General features: G+C 39.2%; 1 protein-coding gene across 31 annotated transcripts in view; it reads right to left on the minus strand.

Annotated features, from left to right (window-relative positions):
- Positions 1-22,716, minus strand: part of DLG2 (discs large MAGUK scaffold protein 2) — a 998,396-nt gene that overhangs the window by 136,300 nt on the left and 839,380 nt on the right. The window lies entirely within an intron of this gene.

The following is a 22,716-nucleotide window of genomic DNA, read 5'->3' on the forward strand; positions in this document are numbered from 1 at the left end:
ACAATCCATGTCTCTGGTAAAGGAGACAAGCTCTGTGCTCAAGGTCAGGCTGGATGGGGCTCTGAGCACTCTGGTCTAGTGGAAGATGTCCCTGCCCATGGCAGTGGGATGGAACTAGATGGCCTATAGGGTCCCTTCTAATCCCAACCATTCTATGATCTCTATGATTATTTTCTGTAAGTTTTATACAACTGAATATTCATATTCAACCTTAACCAGCACATGCAAGAAGGAGTAATTTTTTTTCTAAATAGGATTCTGAGAGAACTTTTCTTACCACTATTGTCCGATAAACACTTGACTTCTGGACAGAGCAGTTGACGGCATAGTCTGAGCAGCACCACTTCTGCTAAAGCTTAGGGAAAAATGTTTTCAGAATTGCTGCTGCCACAATAGCATTTTTGATAGAATAGATCAAACAGAAGAAAGACACAAGTCAATTCACAACAGAGGCAGGGCAACTTCTCATCTGCCTGAACACATCATGTATACAACACTGTAAATTATGAGCATTTTCTCTTTTTTTATTTTTTAATTCTCTAGAAAGTCAGTTCACCACCACAAAATGACAAAATGAGCTCTTGATGGGAACTGCAGGGAGAAGACAGCAGCTGCTTGATAACATAAGAACAGAAAAGAAATTATGAATCCAGCTTTGTAAAACAGTCTAGCAGCTCTATGGCCCAGCCACAACCTGAGACAAGTCTGGCATAAAAGATTAGGAGAAACTTTTAAAAAATCATGAATCACCTTTACTCTTAAAGTTCGAAAAGTAGTCAGAGTCTAAAGATGCAAGGAACCAGTCAGGTTTGTGGAAGTGTTTAGGTACATGTCTAACCTGAAATTAACAGTTGTTATTCAATACACCTATTTGGTAGATTCTTGAACATTGCTTTAAGTACCTGAGGAGAAATCTTTGTAATCTGGTCTTTAGAAGCTTTATACATTTTTACTCAAAGCTAAAGACATACTTACTGCTAAAAGCTTCAGTCGTTTCTAGAAATGGAAAGCATTTCTTTGGTCTCTTGGGTGTTTTTGAAAATTTTAGCCAAAGTCTACTAACTACAGATAGTTAAAACTATTTTTGAGACCTAAGTAGGATTATTAATGCTTAGCAGAGTAAATTCTATTCCACGAAACTAAATCTTGTGCTCAAGCTTCCATATCACATTTCAATTACTGCAATTTCTTTTTCTCTGTCACTGGCAAATGAAATCTTGTTTTACTGAAGTCTATCCAAAATTAATTTTCCTAAATCTTTGTTTTGATCAGCTTTTCCATGAGACAAACAAAACCAAAGTGGTATTATTAGGCTACAGTCCATCTTACTGATCATTATTGTTTCCCTTGCACTGTGTCTTCTGCCTTTCTGCAAACATCTCTAATCACATCTTGTACCTAAAATGTAACTGGCTTGTGCAGAAATGACATGTAGGTTCTGTACTTCTGAAAAACGATGTAGCAGAAAAAGAATGTGTAATATAGGGTCATGGGGATGATACAAAGACAACAACAAACAGCAGCCCCTGGTCTTTGGAAAGAGTGAGTGGGTTTTGTAAAACTGGTTTTATATAGATTCAAGTGTGGGAATAAATATGGATAATGGGATATATTCTATCCCGTCTTCTCATCTTCAGCTGAGTGGACATTATCAAATATTATGCAAATATTTAGAGATTGTTTCACTCTAACCAAAACATCACATTGGAGAGCAACGTGTTCAAACAGTCTCAAAGCAGCCCAGCACTGAAACATCTGATGGGTTTGTAACAGACTGTGTCATTACCATCCAAAAGCTGCGAATGGGAACATCTTGTTGATTTTTGTTTGTGATAGACTTGCTGATGGATTGTGAGGGCTGACTGAAACAGATGATTTTTATTTGCTGAGTACAGTTTGTACCTGCATGTGGAGTAGCAATGGCCATTTGACTTGACTGAAGCCCAGACACACTGAACCAGGACCCTGAGGCCCTGGAGGTGTCTGGTGGCCTCTGGAAGATGTTATTTTCTGCAGTATCCTTTCAGAACTAGTTTTGAAGGTTAAGGATGAATCCCACCAGCCCACCTTGCTTCCCAGAAAGATCATGCCTGTTAAGTATCTCAAATGAAGACAAACCCAGATTCTTATTGCAAAACACATTTACATATTAAAAACATCAGCATTTCCCCTAAAACAAACAGGTTTGATCCCAATCCAGAGTGAGTCAGGCAGTACCAGATGGGGGGGCTGGGAATGTCTGAGCCTTCATTCCATATAGGAGAGGCTGATACAATAGTTGGCTCTTTGTTTTTTCCTTTTTTTTTTTTCTTTTTTTCCTATGCTGAAGCACAACCTAAAAGTGTGGATGGAAAGTGTGTTTCCATAGGAACCACATTGCTGAAATGGGTAGGAGAAGTGAAGTGCTGGGGGGAAAGAAGCATTTAATGAAAGGGGGGAAACACTGAATACTACTGCAGATGAAAAGCCATTGGGTGTGTAAGATATTAGCCAGGTGTTAATAACGTGCTTAAATTCAAAACTCATAGCAGAAAAGGCACATAATCCAGTGACTAATTGGAAAGGAAAAGAGTCAATTGTCTCAGAACCAAACAAAACAAAAGTATAGTCAGCTTTCAGCATATTCTGCTAATCGAGTACCAACGAAAAAAGTAGAATAACATCAATTTTCTGCAACTGGCTCCAAAAGAAGATGACATGTAAGCTTTACAACACAAGCAAAAAGAAAAAAAAAAAAGAGTAATACTGCTTGTTTTATTTTTCTTGCACCAACAATTAAAATATCATTCAGAAACCATTTACAAATTAGGTAGTTTCTAGAATTCAGTCACCTAGTCCACAAAATGGGCAGTATGGAAAGACCATAGAGAGCTGGAGCATGTCAAACCAGGGATATATATTCTCTTGGTCTCTATCCCTTTATGATCTGAAAGATGAAGAGAGTTGCCCTCTATCTCAGCTGCAGTAACAAGGAAAAAGCCACCTCTAAAACCCTGTTATCATCAACAACCTGGTTACTACAGTGAATAGCTCCAGGCTGCCTGAAAGTAGAGACCTGCTGTGCTATGAATTACACACCTAGAGAAGAGCTGCTCCCTCCTTAGAGATAAACAGATGAAAAACACACAAGCTGTGGAGAGAGTATAACACGCAGAAATGAGTATCAATTGTCTTGGTATCTTGTGTGCAGAGAGTTAATTAATGGGCAGAGAAGTGTAGGTATATGGGGCCTTTCAAGGGATGAAGAGGCATCAGGTGAGGATTAAACAGGAAGACAAACAATCCTGGAGCAAAGATGAAGTGCAAAGACCAGATGGGGGGAGAGGGTAAGAGGTAAAGACACAACCAGAACCTCAAGACCTGAAGGGGACTGAGACGTCCACCTGATGTTCAGGGATGCTGATGAGATGGAGTCCCCAGCTCATTCCTCTGTGAGATTAATGAGTATGCAGAAAAAATCCTTTATTCTTTGCTTGAAGCAACGAAAACATCGAGAGACAGAATATTGGTTGATACATTTGCAATAATGTAAGGGTGGGTTACATGGTTTTGATTTATTCCTTCTATCATAAAGGAAATGCTAGCACAATCACTATAAAATGCACTGCAAAATATAAATCCTAAGGGTATTTTTTTCCTTTGGTGGCAATAAATATACCAATAAAACTGTCAAGATTATATCAGATTTTATAAATTCATTTTAAATATGAGCCCTTTTCTTAAACTGCAATCTACAAGCTAAATTTGGTATTGTTTATTTATTTCTCAGGCAAAAGTTTTAGATCACAATCTGCTAAATAAATGCTGAAGAAAACCTTAAGTTATACTATTTTTACTATAATTTTATGTTCACTGTGGAATGTATGCTGCTGAATCACTAAACTTGAATCTGTAGATTCAAATAATATCAAGTATGTTGATATATTTGAAAAAAATTAAAATGCTTATGTATTTAAATCAATGTATGAAGGAAGAATCTGAATAATTTCTTAAACTGTGTATTAGCATTAAACTATGTGAGATGCAAATAAAAATATTCTCTACAGTTTAAGAAGTCCATAAAGGTGATTCAATTTTCATTTTATACAGGACAGCAAGGGAGGAGCGAATAAAAGGATTACACAGCCCTTGAATAGTTATGTTAGCTGCTCAATTTTTCAAGGCAACTATCCATTTAAAGTCATGGGGTTTTGGCAATTTACAAACACTAACCATCTGCTCTTCAGTTTCCAGAAATCAACTACATTGAAAAGACACCCAAAGCCCATAGGAAACGATAGAAAGCGAAATAAGGGAGCCTCAGCTAGGAACATCAGCAAGGAAAAAGGTCACAGCAAGGAACAAGCATAGTTTCTACATTTCAAAGAATCCTTTCAGTTTCCTATAGTGTCATAAGAAGCTTTTTCTCAGTAATTTCTGTGCTTTGTAAGGTCTGGAACTGGATCTCAGCAGCAAAACTTTGTCAGTTCATTGGTGTCTTACATGGGAGATGTTTTCTCATCTTATGAATTTTTCTTTTTAAGCGTATCTTTCAAACTATTGTTAGCACTTCCTTTTTTAAACCTGGGATAGTATTTAAAACAATACTGAAGTAAATCAGTCTTCATAAACTGCAATCCCTACAGTTTTTTTGAATTAACATTAACAGCTGATGTTTCTAAAAAAGAGCTGAAACTAGAAAGGAGAATGTTAGCAGCCCTTTACTCCAGAAAGCTTCTTCATTATGGAAGTGTCTCCCAGACATTTACCCGAAACAAACCGGTCAGAATAAACTGCCTTAGGGTGCCTCAAACTGTATCTTCATCTGTTACTGACTATCCATCCATCCTAACGCTGGATTTTTTTTCCCTGTACCTTTACAGAAAGAATTTACATTTGCATGTTTGCTTTGATCACAGCAAAAGCTCACTGACCTGCGTGAAAAAGAAACAACCCCTGTAGGGCAGAAAAAACAGCTGTAGAAAAATGACTGCCAGACAGATGCCAATGTAATTCATTATGATTAATGTTATTATCATAAATCCCATGGGAAGGGATAATTCTTTGCCACTTCTTACAAAACACTGCCTCCAGCAGAATTTTAAACATTTAAGTTAATACGGCACACATCAGTGTACTCCACAGGTCCCTCACCAAAATCCATTCCCCCTTGGAAAATACAAGTTACAGACGAGACCCTAGAGATCTTAGGAAGAAGAAAGCCACTCAGAGTCAAAACCAATAGCAGGAGGATTCTGTAAAAAAATGCAAGTATTAATTGAGACTACAGTGTGGTATAACTGGAACTGCATTCCTACTACAACTAAACATCTGCATTAACATAAAACATGGCCACAAGTCAGATTTCCCTCCTTATCTCCTGTAAGCAAGCACTGGTATATCTCCAGGAGAGCAGTCCCATGCAAAAACTTTGCTGCTCCAGCAGTGCCACTGAAGTAGCCAAACGTTTCTCTAGAGGAAGTTTAGCACAACAGTCCTTTAATATAGCAGCCCATCACATCAAAACGTTCCTGGTCAAGGGGAAATCACAAAAGTATCAGAATCACAGAGTGGTTTATGTTGGAAAGGACTTTAAAGATCATCCCATTCCAGTACCCCTGCCACAGGCAGGGACACCTTCCACTAGACCAGGTTGCTCAGAGCCTCCTGCAACCTGGCCTTGAACACATCCACAGCTTCACTGGGCAACCTATTCCAGTGCCTTACCACCCACATCTCAGGCTCCTCTGGGTTCAGTCAGAATGAGCTCATACCATGGGGGAACTTAATATATAAGTCCTGTGTTTAAATACCCTTTCACATACCAAAGTTGTATCTGACTGTAACAAACTATGCTGACCATTTCCAATCTCTTAATCTGTCCAGTTAGGATTTCTGCTTCTTAGGACAGGTTTTGTCTAAAAAGATACTTTGATTCAAGTTGGTGAACTTAAAAAAAGGAAACCACAGTCTAACAGCTGCTGTGCTTCCCTGTCCCAATACATCCAGTCACTGCCCTTCTTCTGCATGGATTCTGATTATGGGTTCAGCCAGCAACTATTTCATAGGTTTATAAAGCATCATGAGTCTTCATGGCACAGCCAGAACAATTACACTCAGTATCTTCTATCACCATGGTCTGATTTCATGAGCATCTAACTTAGAAACGGCAAAGAGCCACAATCAAAGCTGGATTTCCTCAGAAAAAATCATAGCAGTGGCTTTCCCATGGTGTTGAGTATCTTTGAGAGTGCAAAGTCACTGGGAAGAGGAAAGATGAATACAGTATTTGGACCTATTTTTTATTCAAGTCATGGAGAAAACAGGAGAAAATTTAGGTGCAAAACAGATTAAACATTGTGAATCCTAAGATCTTCCTAGAGCATATGTGCACAAATCAAAACCTCTGCAAGCAGAGACACAAATGATTTCACGTATATCCTCTCCAGCCTCTCTGACCACCAGCTATTTTCTCTCTTGCAGACAGACCTCTACTTGCTCTGAAGTGCTCCAGACCAGCCAGATGTGAACCAGCTCTGAAGTACCAGCTACTCATAGTCCTGCTGCACTTAGGTTTCTATTACTGCTGCTAACTGCAAGGATTATTTGCCTGTCTACAGTGCTCTGCTAGTCCTCCTGCACAGATTTGCATTGCTGCTTGCTGCTATCCTGTTGTTTTGGGGCTGCCATCGCAGCCAGTGCGACCTTGCCCTCTGTCCTTGTGTGTTCCCACACCCCAAGGCACACTAGGGCTGCTCCTCCACTGTTACAAGACAAGCTACAGGAGATCAGCCACTGAAAACAACCAATTATTTATTTTTTATTTTATTTTTCTAAATAGATTTAGTTCTCTTTTGGACTTGCTCCTTGGACTGCTTCCAAATGGTATCCCTCAGCCCTAAAGCAGTTGTTCTGGCATCACCAGGGCAATTAATTGAATCAGCCTTGGATATGTTTCAGAATCAGTAGAAACACAATAAATAGGTGCTTATCTTTCTGTTGTTCAAAAAAGAAAATTAGATAACTAATATACCTATACTTTATATGGATAAAATTAGGTGAGACTGATACTATCCTCTGTGTTCCTTTCTTCCTGTTGCTGTTGGTAATTCTTCATGTAACAGGGAAACTTCTGGAAGTATTTATATTGAAAACAATATATTTTCACCAAAAGACTCTGTTTCACTTAATTAGGACAATCTCATTTTAAAAATCTCCTAAAGTCCCGACATGTTTTAATTATGATTTTTCAATATTTTGATCTTCAGTTGTAATTATTAGTGGCTTCTCATTAGCTTCACTTCGCAGTTTTTTGCTCTCAACAGCATGCAGAATAAAACTTATTTCCCAGAAGGATCTCATAACTAGCACAGATTAGGAGAGTCTCTATGGAAAAGGCAATCCTGTTTCTGCAATGAATAACAATTTTTCAAATTTGAAAACAATCATTGTGTTTCTGAGGGCTGGTTTTCCTCCAAGAAAGGAAATTAATGAAAAACACAGTAATTAGCAATCATGAAAGGATTAATTTCATGAAATGACAAAATTGAATGTAGGTGAACAATAAAGGATGCTTTGCAGTGCCACATTTGGCACAGTGTAAAGTGTGGGGGGAGGACTCCCATTGTCTGCAGTTTCTCTTTCATTGACGTATTTCCCTGTTAAGATTGAACATCCGATAACTCTGACTCATTTAAGGTTCTGCTGATAGGTACCAGGCTCTAGGCAAGCTTAGTGGAGAGAAATGAAAGAGGGAAATCACCATCACTGATGAACACAAACAGGAAGTCAGAAATCGATGACAGTGTTTCTAACAGTGGATTACAGCCTCCATCTGCCACGCAGGGCCAGCCCCCAGCTGGCCTCTGCCTGCTCCTGCTGTTTTCTTCCTACTGGCTTGTAGGAAGGAGTTTTTAAGCAAAGAGTCCAGGTCACTTGCAGGAGAGGGAAGGGCTGGGACCCACGGGGGATTTTTATGTCTGGTAGAGATACACAGAAAGGTCCAAGATCTGCATCTGATCTCTGCGTCTCTTGGAGAAGAGCTGCATCCCCCATATGCTTTTCTCCTTCTCCCTTCTGCTCTTCTCAATCTGTTTTGCTACATCATAACTTAATATTTAGATTATTGCCTTTCTTATTTTGTTCCTGCTAATATTCTTTCTTTAGGGCTTAGTACTGAGACACTTCCCTTTCCTACAAAGAAGCACACAGAGCTTTGCCACAACTGTCTCTCCTATGATGTCCGACTGAGACAGATTCCCCAATTTCACATGATACTCAACAGCCTTTAATCTCAAAACAACTCCTAAAATTACCCCCTTCCTCATATCATGCACAAGTATGCCTGCATAAGCTTTATCTCCCTTTAAAACAAAAGAAAACATTCAAAGAAAAAAGGGATTCAATCAGTGGTATCCTCATTGTTTTTGCTATTTCCTCATTTTCTTAGTTACAGGTAACTTGTATTTTTTACACAAGTGAGTCAAAAGACAACTTTAGTTTGCTAAACCTTCACACCTAACTTTACTATCATCTGTAAACTAGTTTAAGTGGATGCAGAAATGCAACGGATCCATGGAAAATCATGGTCTGATTCAAATTTTGAATCAGAAACTTTTAGCTTCTTGACTGAGTCATATGCTAACATAAAGAACAACATGCACTCTCTCATTTGCCAGGAATAAATATTTCTATCCCCTTTTCCCCTAGGCTTTATTCATAACTCACAATCATTGCCTAATTGCAGTAAACAAACAAAACCCAGACTCACCGACACTAAGAGCACAGAACCAATAGCAGGGGTACTTCAAAAGTACTTGCTAGTTATACAAAAATAAGATTTAGCAGTGGAATAGACAGTGATGACTCAGTGTCTTTCAAAGAGTCAGTCTGCAATTACAATCTCTATGCTTGGAATGAATGGGGGCAAAAAAAAAAAAAAAAAAAGACTGGCAATAGTCCAGCCTGTCGATCCAATCCTGTGTCAGTCCCATTTAGCTGGGCTTGATGGCCATGTTAGAAGATGGGAAATGGAACACTTTCTCCCACAAGTGCACTTGACAGCATCTCCCTGTCTTAGAAAATAGTCACTGATGTCTCTGTGAAAAAAATATGACCAAGCCTCAAGAGAAGCTAGGCTGTCAGAATCTCTCTGTTGATAATCATAAAGACATCGATTTTATGTTATAATAATGCACTACAGGAATTTTATCTAAAATAGAAGGATTCTATGAGTTTGCAAAATCTTCCCTTTTCCCAAGGTGCCTGTGCAACATCATGTTGTCTTTAACTGATGCTTTGATTAGTCACTCCACTCTCTGAGGAGGTAGCTCTGAGTCTCTCTGCTTAATACTGGAGTAACTTTAAGATTTATGAGTGGAATCAACAGGAAAATTTAAATTAGTAATCAGAAACAGAATGGCAGCTAATGTGAGAGCAAACAAATTTTGCTTTCAGTTTGTCAGTCTGATGTCTCGCAAAACTGTAGCTACAGATTTAGGAGTTGCACTAGCTACATATTTAGAAGAACATTATTTTAAAGGTGACTGAACAGCCTCTCTATAGTAACAGATCAAAAAGCTCAAATCTGTTCTGTTATAGAGTGATGACTCTGCCTTTTCTTAGTTGTCTGCTTCTCAATCTAGCCAGACAAATCTAGAAGACAGGGCGTAAAAGGAGGAGAGAGATACATTGCTTCTTGCCTTGGTTCTCCATGACTTTCCATAGCAGGCTGGCTTAGCCAAAGAAACCACTTCTGTGTCTCTTGTATTTCCAAAGCTGTACTAGAGGAATCCAGCACCTATAGCCACCCAGCAGAGAGGAAACCATGTGCTGACAGATATCTGCTTTGTTACCATTTCCACACAGGTTTCTGAATTCAGTTTTCTCTCTTGACAGTCCCTAACAGTTCATTAGGGGACTACAAAACAGGAAACCTGTTTTGAGTGTGAAGTCATACTAAAGATAAACATCAAATTGAATTAACTATCAATATACTGACAGCAAATGAGTCAAGGCTTCTAAGAATTTGGACTTTTGGTCACAAGAAATGCCATCTTTGTGTTCTGGTTCACGGTTGCTGTATGGAGCAGTGCTGTTTGCAGTTATTAAATGTTATGATCACCATGGCAACTCCCCACTCAGTTTTTCTACTATTTTGCTTGTTAATCTGTTAGAGATACAGAGTTTAGGCACAATTCTGCAAAAGGCAGAGCAATTTTGACACACTTCTTGCACTCAGGAAGTAGATGTTCTCAGCACCTCAAGAGAGCAGATCAGCTCCTTGTAATGGAAGTCATCCTGCACTATTTTGTATTCTGAAAGATTCTGTCTCAAGCTCAGCCAGAGTGAGATACCAGAAGCAGTCATTTATACACTTCATTATCTATGTTCCAGCAGCCCCAGATGCCCCAAACAGCATGGCATTAAGCCCCCTCTTAGAGACAGTAAATCAATGCAATGTATTTGTTTTAAAAAAGGCTACTAGATTCTTTTGCACTTCTGCAATATTTTCCTGTAGCATGAAGGACGTGATTCTTCCTTCTGCCCATCACTCTGTCATGGGAAGAGCAGCTGAGAAGGTGGAGGAGTATTTTGCTCTGACTGCATAGGACTTTCTCATTTGTAGCAATTCACAGTCAGAGCACTCTAAACCTGGACTGACCTGTCATAATTTACCTTCTCCGATTTCCTACCTGTGGTATGAAAAGGGAAAAGGGAAGAAACTAATGATTTAAATGACACTAAATTAAGCCCTCAGTCCAAATCTGTCCAGTCCAACTATCACTTCTCCCAGGGACAGAGACTTCAGAAAACTATGCCCTGAGCTCCACATCTAAGCCAACACTCCTTCAGGATCTGTCTATAGGGCAGAGACGTGTGTCACCGACACATCCTTGTGCAACCTGTTCATGCACCACTAGAAGAGGCAGCATGTGCTTTGGTGCAGGCTGTGCCAGCTCACCTGAAAAATCCCAGGTGTAGCACACCTTACAGCTAAGTCGAATGTATTCATGCAGGATTCTGAGTATCTTTGGATCAGGTGTTATCTGAGTGGTTATTTTTGCTTCCACCCTTCTACATTTTACCCCTGGGAACTAAAGAGTAGAAGCTTCTACATGGAAGATTTTTCCACCCCACACTTGGTATAAGATAGAACTTCCATTATCTAAACATAAAAGGAAATGCAACTCAACTGGTCTCTAATTACATCCTACATTTTTTTTTTCCCACACAATAGTGAGAAACTCTCTTCTAGCTTATGGATGTTTCTGAACCTACAGGAGCACCTAAAATGAGGTAATGAGCAAGACTATTTTTTTTTAATATGAAGAACCACAAACAGCTCCAAAATGCTGAGCAAATCTTCTACAAAACTGAAGTTTAGATGTTGTCAGATTAAGTCACCCAGCCACCACTGAAGACTGTACCTTCAGTAGCTTGGGAATTTAATGAAATATGATGTCTGGAGCCTGCACAGGTATGAGAGAAAGATGTAGTTTTTCAAACTTGAAATACTGATGAGAAATTGCTGAATGTAACTGTTTACCAATCTTTCTGAAAAACCATGATCTTATGTATTTCACAAATATGGTGTATCTTGGTCCAAACGGATTTTGTTAGGAAAAGTAATATAAGCCAAAACAGATGCTAGAATCCAACACCAAGCAGAATATCCAATGTGTTCACATGGTAGAATAATGAGTTGATGCATTCAAAAACAGATGAATAATTAAGAGGACAGAATTTGTGGTATCAAGTTAGAATACTGATTTAGGTTTAATGGTGTATCCTTAAAAATACCAGCTGCGAAATTCATACCAAAAAGTGCACTTGCCCAGTTTCTAGCAAACAGGCATCAAAATGCAGCTCGAAACTCAGTAATACTATATATCAAGAGAAAAGCCCTGGATACCATGCCAAGCACCTAAATGTTTGAAAAAGGAAATTTCCACTCTGTGTTACAAGCTGATCAGTAACCTTACTGCAAAATGGTACTTAAAACATCTGAAAAACAGCACTCTGCCTTATCTGCTAGAAAACTGGCAAACTCACTGCCATCATCCCTACTTCATCAATCAATTAAAACTTGGAAGCTTCTGGTAATGGAAGACAAAAAAAGACAAATACATGGTGCTGTTGCAGCTGAAATCTGAGCCTTTCCAGTGAAGTCTAACTACATGCTGGCCTGCACTATTAAAAGCATAACAAGAGGGTTAAGGAGAGGGATTAGTCCCTGCTATGCAGTTTCAGGAGGCTACATCGGAATTCTGTCCAGTGCAGAAGGACATTAATAAACTGGAGAGTGCCTGGCTGAGGGAAGGAGAACTTGCTATGCAAGGAGAGGTTGAGAGAGCTGGGTTAGTTTGATCAAGGGACTTAGGTTCGTTTGATCCAGAGGAGAGGAGTGACTGCTCTCTTCAGCCAGCTACTAAGTGGGTACAGAGAAGTCAGAGTCAAACTCTTCTTGGAGGTAATCAGTGACAGGACAAGAGGAAATGGACACAAGCTGCAGCAGGGAAAATTCTAGTTAAACACAAGGAAAAATGTAGTTAGTGCAGTCAAAAAATGGAATGGCTTGTGTAATTGCCACCCTTGGAGGTCTCTGAGACCACCCAGACAAGGTTCTGGGCAACCTCATGTAACTTAGAAGGTAAGGGCTTTGAACAAGAAGGTGACTAGATGATATCCACAGCCCTCTTCCAATGTAATTATTCTGATTCTACAAAAGCAGTATTTCAGCTGGAGTGAGTTAACCGAGCTGATTTCTTACCCCCCTGTTCTGTTGGAGAAAGACTGGCTGTACACTTCTGCAGAGCAAAACCAGTACCAAGTATAAGCAACCTCATAAACAACACAGTCTGACCTGAATGTTTTCCTGGATGACAAACACAGTGCATGCTCCTTTGAGGGAGATATTAGAACTTGCCGGTTTCTGTAAGAACAAAGGATATTTCTGCAACAGTCAAAACCCAGTTTTGCTTGTGCTTTCAGTATGGTTCCAGCACACGCATGAATTTACAGGATTTTTAAAAGATTAATATCTGTTTAAGGAATTAGAACAAGAAAAATGATGAGTAAAAATGTCAAGATTACTATGTTTAGAAAAACAGTACTTTATCATGGCATGCAGCAACTAACCTAATAAGCAACTATAATCTTGTGAAGATTTTTCTTGAAAAGGGCATTTCCTTATGTTTTCTTGCATAAGTGTTTGAGTGGCTAAAATAATGTTGTGGTAAAGGACACCTGAATTTCCTTTTTATTGCTTTTGCTGAATTTGGGCAAATCACAGTCCTTCTGTCTTGAGAAAATAACAATTCTGCAGGCTTCTTACAAAATTTCATTACTCTGTTGTTAGAAGTCTTTGAAATGCTCAGTTAAAAATTGTTAAGTGAAAATTTAAGCACTATGGTTATTATGGCAAACACCAATTTACTTTCCAGAAATATATTTACTACACATTTACTGCACTTTTATCCTTTTCAAATCCATATTCCGTGTGAATAGAACACAGCTATTACACATGCATACACATGCACGAAGCCACTGAAAATTTACTGGATGTTTAAGAGGTCTGGACACTGCAGTTCTTGTTACTTAAAATGGGATCAATTTCTTTTTCAGTTTAAACTGAGAAATATTTTAACTTTAAGAGCAGACTATATTCAATGGCAGAGCCCCCACCCCCATAATTCAAAGGAATGAAAACAGTTTCAAACTGAATCAGAATACAATACATTAAATTCAAATTCAAACCTTCTTCCAGCTAATTATATTACCACAGATGGAGGTATGCAATTTACTGAGCATCTGTGCATAGCAAAATTTTGGACAATGTGGGTGGTGCAAGTTTTAAACCATACACATTCTGTGACTGAAGCAAAGCAAAAGGACTCATTGATGAGAGTTATTTTGTGATTTCAAGCAAACTCAAAGTACTGCATTTCACAGTGCAATTAAGTGCATAAAAACACACTGGGAAGTGAAAACCTGGTTTCATATTGGGAATTAGAAAAACGAATGTGTCCTTTAGGCATAATTCTGCTCCTTTGGTGTAAATCAAAGACAGACTTAAAGAAATGTAGAAAAAAACCAGGTGAGCAGCAGAGCTGGTCAAAGAGCAGAAAATCCTTTTCCAAAGAGCATGCCTTCTTTAGACCATGGACTCTTGGCATCTTTGCTCTCTCCTAGTCTGCACTGCTCACAGTTTGCTTACAGCTGCAGCTTTGCCAGCTTAACTCTTCAGCTGGGGAGCTACTACCAAAAGATTATAATCTGATCCATAGGCAATCCTTCCTTCAGTTAACCCCCACTGGCTGGACCTGCTGTGACTCAGGCATTCCCAGAAAACTTGAGAGGCAAGTAAAGAAAGAAATCCATGATCAAACAAGCCCAAGCACAGTTATTTGGTAGCTAAATCTCTGACTTCCATTAACTGACAGTGGCACGACTACAGGCTACTAAATGGATGCACCTGATAAAATGAGCTCAGAGGATGCTTTGTAGCACTGGTATTTTGAGTAACACTTAACATGAGCAGATGTACAGCCCCCTACAAATTTACTTCAGTGATCTAATACACCTGGTAGGTGTGATGAAAACTAAATCCAAGGGGGATAAAAAAAAGCCAGAGAACTCACAATTGCATGGTGCCCACTCTATCACCAGCAAGCCAATTTTTTTATGGTGCAAGAGAGAGTAAACACTTACCTTCCCAACCAACCAGCTAGTGCCTGTGCTACAGACTTTCTGCTGCTGTATGTGCTGCTGCTGGCGTTATGCCTGTTGTGAGAGAGGATATTTGATCTGGCATTAAGCTAGGACTCAGGCACAGAGGGTGCCATATGAACGCACAACCAGTCAAATTTTCTGAATACGACTGAATCGGCAGCCTAGGCTTACAGGGCATCAGCACTTTACATCATCTTGCAGCAGGAGCTTGGTCCAGAGCCCTACTGACAGATTCCATCAAGCCACAACCTGTGAGGCAACACAGTGCCACAGGCACAGCACCCTCTTTGCTCAGGGTAGACCCTGAAGCACTCTGAATTCCCACAGGAATTAATACCTTCCTTGACTGCTCTTAGGAAATAGGACTTCCACGAGAGTCATGTCTGTGAAGAAAATAAGGACAACATAGCCAAAAGCAGGAAGGGTGATGTCATTCATTTACTTGTAACAGTAGGCAACTAACACTCTATTTATGCACAATAAGTCATGCTGAGAGTGCTTCCCATCTGCTCCCACGACAAACATGCTTCCACATGCCATTTCTGCCTTTATTTATGCAGTCCTCACTGAGAACTTTAGTAAAAGGTTAGTGGGTCCTAGAACAAGGAGTGTGTACCAGCAAACAAATCTCTTGCCTGAGTGCCAAGTATTTCATGATTTTTGTGGACATATGAGGTCCCTTTGTCCCTGTTCCTGAGGTTTACTTGTGCTATAGTGGCAGGTTTTTGCCTCCTCACCTCCCTCATCCCCCACTACAGCTCAGTCTCGCTAACTATGGATCTCACCTTAGTCAGTGCTGAGAAAGAAGGATCAAGATCTGAAGCACAGGAAAGACAGCTGTAAGAAGTAACACTTGTGGTCCTCCTCCCTCACACAGCCACTATTTATCTGCCTTACCAGCAAGAGCAACAAATGCAATTTGGCAGGGGTTTTTTTTCACTGTTTTTTTATCCTGGTCCCATTCATATCGCCACTCTTTTCCAAATTCACTGTTTTAGCACCATGGATGTTCCCCTGTAGCATTCCCTTCTCTGTGGGATAGCAGAACTGAATCTTGCTGTCCTTCTGAGAAGCCCTTTGCAGCCTCTGGAGATGGACACAGGCTAGTTACGTAATGAGCTTGGTGAGGAAAAAGAAACAATGTACAGGATATACAGCTGACCTGTCATCAAAATCAAACCATTAATTTCATAAGATTGCCTGAACACCTCTTCTCATTAGTTGGCAAATACAAAGCTACATAGTGATCACAAAATCTGTTCACTGAACCATATCAAGTACAAACAAATTCATAAACAGCATCATCTGACTGCAAATATTTCATGAAGAGAAGAAAAACAAGTAGTATTTTTCCTACTAAATTGTTTACCAGTAGAAATTTGTGATAATGCAGCTATAGAAGCAATACAGAACATCACCTTTTATTTGAAGAAAATTATCTGAGTCCATCCAAGGTTATTGCATTAATCAAATGAGATATACAATTTAAAGGTTTGTCCAAAAGTATCAGTCTCAGTGCAAAGATGAATGAAGGTATAAAATTTCAAGTCCTGTGTATACATCTGTGGCTATAAGTATAAAGGGTGAAACCACTCTGCCTCTGGTCAGAGCACAGTCTTTTTGAAAGAAAATTTTGCTGTTAATAGCTCTGAATGCCTGTTTTTACAGTAGTTGATTTTCTCTTTATGGTATTTAATTAAAAGCACCTAATTTTCTTCCCTCCTCAGAGTCCACAAATTAAAGCAGCATGATGATAACTCACATGAAATGGAGTCCATGGAAAATAGCAATAATTTTTAAGTATGACTATACTTCCAAGAACTTTCAGGTAGCTTTATATATTCTAAAGAGGAAAAAGTAGTTTTTCACTGTGGATCATTTAACTAGCTAACCATCATGCCTATAGTGACCATTTTCTTGAGGTGGTACGTAGCTCAGATTTGCACAAGATCTCAGCACCGAATTTAGATGAAAATATTTTTGAAGATTCTGCTGAGGTAAGATGCTGGTAGTTGTATTATACATCCTGACATTTGAAATCTGACCCTGACATAGGTGCTTCTGTGAAGGGTATGTGCCTTTGAATTAAGCCCTAATTTCCAATCTAAACCTCCCCTGGTGCGACTTGAGGCCATTCTCTCTCCTCCTGTCACTTGTTACCTGGGAGAAGACACTAACACCCTCCTCACTACAATTTCCTTTCAGGTAGTTGTAGAAAATGATAAGGTTTCCTCTCTGCCTCCTTTTCTCCAGGATAAATGCCTGAAGACTCCTGATTGAAAGGTTGTGCAAAAATGCAAATCACGTTTTACCTTTCTCTGAAACATCACATTGTAATCAGTGAACAGATGCAGATAAGTCTAAAAGTCTTGTATCAAACAATCCTTTCTTAAAAAAAAGGATGATGCTGATGCTAGATCAGCATCTGAAATGTAAGTAAAAAGATAAAACTTGGTCAAAGAACACTGGTGGAAGCAAGTGACAAATGACAGGATGAATGAATCTGAATGGCACTATCAATTACACTGAATCTAAAATTAATGAAACCCAGTCACATACATAAATATTTTAGTTTCAGTCATATGTCTATTTAAAAGCAAAGGAAAAGCATTGAATTCAACAAATTTTAGCAAGAAACCAGCTTCTAGTATTAGTTTTCTGAAAGACCTGCTTCTGCTGAAATTATCTGCATCAGGTTGAATTATACCACTCTTCCTCTGCACTTTTTAGTCATACCTGGAATAATGTGTCCAGATTTAACCTGTCTCCAGATCAAAAGGGGTACTAAGAAAATAAACAGAGTCTAGAGGAGAGCCATGAAAATGATCAGAGCCTGGAGGACTTGATAAGGAAATGTTGAAGGAATTGGCTTTTGTTCAGCCTAGAGAAAAGGTGGCTTGGGGGCATCTAGTTACTGATTTCCAATGCCTGAAAGTTTGTTACAGAGAAGATGGAGGTGCTCCCTTCAAGAGCTGTGACAGGACAAGAGGGAAGGAACAAGACTTGCTCTGGGGTAGATTCCATCTGGACATAAGAAAAAAATTAATCACCATGAGAGCAATTAAACATTGGAAGAGATCACCCTGAGATGTGGTGGAATCAGCCTTGCTGAAAACATGCAAGTCTTGACCTGACTTTAGCCATAGAATTGGATCAGATGATGTCCCTTCCGGCACAACCTCTTTTGTGATTCTGGGGTTTATAGCTGTGTAATTATTGCTAAACAGAAAAAAACATTTGATGGTGCAATATGGCAAAATCATTCTTTAATGGTCTGGGGCAGCCTTTGTGAAGGCTGTGCTCTATACCTTTCAAAAGCAGTCTATTACTAATCAAATATGTGATGGTATTTCAACAGAAGGGACAGTCTGAATAATTTAAAAGAGATTTCAGGAAAAAAATTGTTAACAAAATGCCCATTCATCTATCACCAGAAAAAAAACCCCTTTTATTTTCTTTTGAGAGCTACTGTAATTCAGACACTATTTCTCTAATTTTTTCTATGCATTGTACAGCTGAAGAGGATTGGAAACCTTATCGCTACTGTCACTGTAAGTAAAAAGAAATACCCAAAATTGATCTTTGGAGAATACCAAAACAGATGCTAATATATTAAACTAAAGATTTCCAAGGCTTAATGACACAACAAACAGCACCAGAAGTCATCTGTACTGCTGGCAATTCGGTGTGCTTTTAATTATGCAACTAATGATTTTAGACAATTGAGTCAAATACCTTTGAGAGGTATGAAGAAACAACATTATCTTCCTTAAATTCATCAAGGATATAAAAAAGAAAAGAGATTCATGTGAGCACTTCAGACCTAATGTGTGGATAATTAGCAAATTGCTCTCCTCTCTATATGAGTTTATACAGAGGGAAAATGTGTTTTCAATGTGTGAAACTACAACTGTGTCATCAGAATCATTCCATAGTGACAGCATAATCATCTATACAGGTGTCACCCCAAGACAACAGGGAAAATGTTCTCATTTTCTCTGTAATTCTGTGAAAAAGGTAAAGGGAGACCCATCATCATCCCTGACAGATGTCTGTGGGGAAAGGACAGTTCGTGCAGGTTTCTTTTTACAGACCTGAATCAGTGACAATTCCCGTGTTGTCAAGTTGTATCAGACAGCAGTATGTGGGAAAGATATAATGCAACCTCTGGGAGCTGTCAGTTATCAAGCAGTTTTCCTCAAACCTTTCATTTCCCTGAAAACTGTGGTCCAAGAAAATAAAACTGAAATCACAAATCCCAAGTTCCACTTCCACTGATGTTAGCCACACAGTTTTGTCAGTCGAGAGAGGCTTGAAGTTGCTCTCTTGTGAGTGCAAGCAAAATTTTGCTCATATATTTGAAAAGATGGTGCAGAAATAATTGAACACATCAGGAACTGTGGCCATTTCCTACTTATTAGTACCATGAAGGCTGTTTCTTCTGTGAGCTGTTCAAATGTCTTCTATTCCACAGGCAAATATTCCATTAAATTTAAATGATAAACCAAGTAATACATCAGAGACTGAGATTTAAATTTAAGATGCCACGAAGACCCTTTCCACCATCTTCTGTTAAAATATACCATGAAAGAGTAATACCAGGTAAGTGCTACCCATGGGAATTAAGATTTAGCCATGAAAATTCATATAAAACTTAAACCAAGTGAGTCTCAAGTCAGGGTTGATGTCATTTTACTTTCTGGGACTAAACTAGCCCAGCCACATAAACAACTGAAACTCCTGGAACACTTCCCAGCTGGCCAGAAGGTCATCTACACCCACTTCAGCACACCAGCTGCACAGGACCCTGAGCAGATAGAGTGTTTCACCTCTCCTGGTGACTCCTTCGGTTTTCCACTGATACCTAAATAAAGTGGGAAGAACTGTACTGCGTACTCAAGCAGTAGGGAGTATATAAGGTACATAAAAACATTCCTGCTTTGCAGATACAAAGGCACATGCCTTAACCTGGATTCCACCCTAGAACAATAGTACTTCCCAACTGTCATTACTATCTAAATATTTCACCTTATCTATTCTGTCCAGTTCTTAATACAGTTCTAAAGTTATTAGAGCAAAGTGGTTAATAATAATAATAAACATTACTGAACAAAAGCCTCTGTGAAAAAACTCAGTTACTTGTTATGCAGTGTAAGATCACATAGAAACCTTTGTAAAAATTCTTATTTCTGAATAGTTTAATGACTAATTCTCCATTTATACTATTTCCTTTTCTTTAACCGAAATATTAAAGAGTCACTAACAGAACCTGGCTATGCATTAAAAAATAGAGACCTATATTTGTCAACAAATTCTGAAATCATCTATCCCAGGTACCAGACACTCTTAGCATTTCTGAATATAAAACTTTCATATTATCAATGATTCATTCATAAGCAACTACATCAAAACAACAGCTTAGTATAGCATTAGATAATTTGAACAGAACTACTGAGCTGAATCAGAGTTAGCCCTTCATGTAACTGCTTTATCAGAGTGACAGAAACATCCCAAAAGGAACACAGCTGCTGTCTTTCCCAAATCTCTCCTGAATTTCACAGTATTTGAATTCATCTTCAAGCTTCAGCACTGTATTCTCTGATCACACAAAAATGCCAATCCCAATAAAATCATTGTACATTTTTAGCCACATCACAATGAGCTTCATGGCCTGTTCATAAGCAGAAGCTCAATTTCTCTCTCTCCATACACCAGCTTACCCTGCTGCTACCTGATGACCACTGGGATATACTGGATCCTTAGTGTTCAGATCCCTACTTTCTCTGCAGATGCTTGTAGAATCTTTCACCACAGAATCTTCTACTTTGTCCTCCACTTTCAGATACCCATAAATCCTTCAACAGCTCCTAGACACACTGACAGCATGGACAGGCACTAACAACACCCTGCAACAGAAGTGTTAAAGTTCTTGGTTTTTTTAACAATATTTTGAATTTAGGGGTCTTTGCTAGTGTTTTCACTGTTGCAAATAAGTAAATAGAAAGGGGCACAAACAAAGCATGAAATTATTTTGGAAGATGTGGTCTGAATTTTTGCACTACAGGGCTTTCTGTATGGTACATTTGCTGTACCATTACTGTTAATGTCCTGGAGTATCTGAAGAAAGCACAGTATACACCTCCCAGTACAGTGAATTATACAGACAACTTAAAATTCAAACTCATCAACTTCCATTTCATTCTATATGAATTAGATTGTGTTAACTGACGGCCACACGTGAGTCTACAAGGATCAACTCACAGCATTGGAAAAATCTAATCTGACACTGATAATAATTTGGAAGTCACGCAAACAATGTGGAAAACAGATCCGTAGTATCAGGGCATGGACTTTCCAAACTTACCACTATTTGTCCTTGATTCTGAGTCTCTGTCCTCTGACACAACCTCACCTTCAGAAGTCTAATGCATTCTCAAAACAATCTGCATTACAATTAGTTTGCACTGCTAAAAAGGAATCCACTAAACCCAGAACATCAAAAAGTAAATATAATGCTTTCCCAAACATAGCTCATGTTTTCTGCTTCGGATATGGGTAGGTTCTGAAAAAGTTAATTTCTGGACCTATTACCCTTAACAGCATTTCCTGGGGATGTTAGACACCTTGCTCTACAGTAGTTAAATGCCACTGAACTTAATGTTATTATGTTATTTCTTTTGGTTCAGGAGATGAAATGGAACTGGAAAGTGAGCACACAACATTTCACAGGTCCTCAAGCTCTGCTGCCTCAGTCCTTCTGCTATTTGTAGACTCCTACCCATCTGTAAACGTGCATGTGGTGGGTTATGGACATCAACAAAAAATCTCCCAAATCAGCATTGTATCTCCATCATTAGTTCTGAGATGGGAGCAGAAAAAAAAAAAGAGAAGAATAAGTGACTGTGGAGGTCTCTTCCCAACACCACTAAGAAATACCACTACTCTACTTGGTCTTAACCATCATAGACAATCACTTTGGTAGTCCACTAAGTCCTTTCTCCTTTACCAGCAGGACAAACGATGGATTCTGCCCCTCTGCTCTGCTCTGGTGAGACCCTGCATGGAGGGCTGTGTCCAGTTGTGGGCTCCACAACGTAAGTGAACCAGCTGGAGTGGCTCCATAGGAGGCCATGAAGATGCTCAGAGGGCTGGAGCACCTCTCCTACGAACACAGGCTGCGACAGCTGGGGTTGTTCAGCCTGGATAAGAGAAGGCTCTGGAGAGATCTCATTGCAGCCTTCTACTACATGAAGGGGACTTATGAAAAAGAAGGAAAGGGACTTTTGTAGAAACAGTAGTGATAGGACAAGGGGGAACTGTTTAAAAATAAAAGAGAGATTTAGATTACATATCAGGAAGAAATTCTTTACTGTAAGAATGGTGAGGCACAGGCCTAGGTTGCCCAGACTGCTGTGGAAGCTGTGGCTGCCCCATCCCTGGAAGTGCTCAAGGCCAGGCTGGATGGGGCTTTGAGCAGCCTGGTCTAGTGGAAGGTGTCCCTGCCCACTTGAACAGGATGATCCTTAAGATCCCTTCCAACCCAAACCATTCCATGATTATGGGATTCTCTGACTTTTAAGGGTTGCTGGCATCCCTGGAGACTGACAGACAGCAAGATGGAGAGAGTCATACTCTATCTCTTGTGGAATAAGTCCATACAAAATATCACTTAATGCCAGCACAAACATTGTCCCATCACTTCCCAGCAAAGGAAACAGAAGTAGGCTTTAGAGCAAACCTTAGGAGTTCAACAGAGCCATAGTGGGACAGCAGAACACTGCCTTCTGCTTCACAGGGTTCCTATATGTCTATCCTGTCTTTCTAGACATGGGTAAAATTATGTAAAAAATATTACCCCATCAGCCCCTTGCCTGACTATCTAGTCTGCATTAATTTTAGGAATATGCTGACATTTTGCATTTTCCAAAGAAGCATACTTTCTTCCTTCAAAGCTCATCTTTCATATCATCCTCCATGTAGTTGAAGATTTTATCTGTAAAGATT

This window comes from Corvus kubaryi, unplaced genomic scaffold (assembly GCF_017639235.1).
Source record: "Corvus kubaryi isolate FWS band 111438036 unplaced genomic scaffold, C.kubaryi_AGA036_p1.0 37260, whole genome shotgun sequence".
Taxonomy (NCBI): Eukaryota; Metazoa; Chordata; class Aves; order Passeriformes; family Corvidae; genus Corvus; species Corvus kubaryi.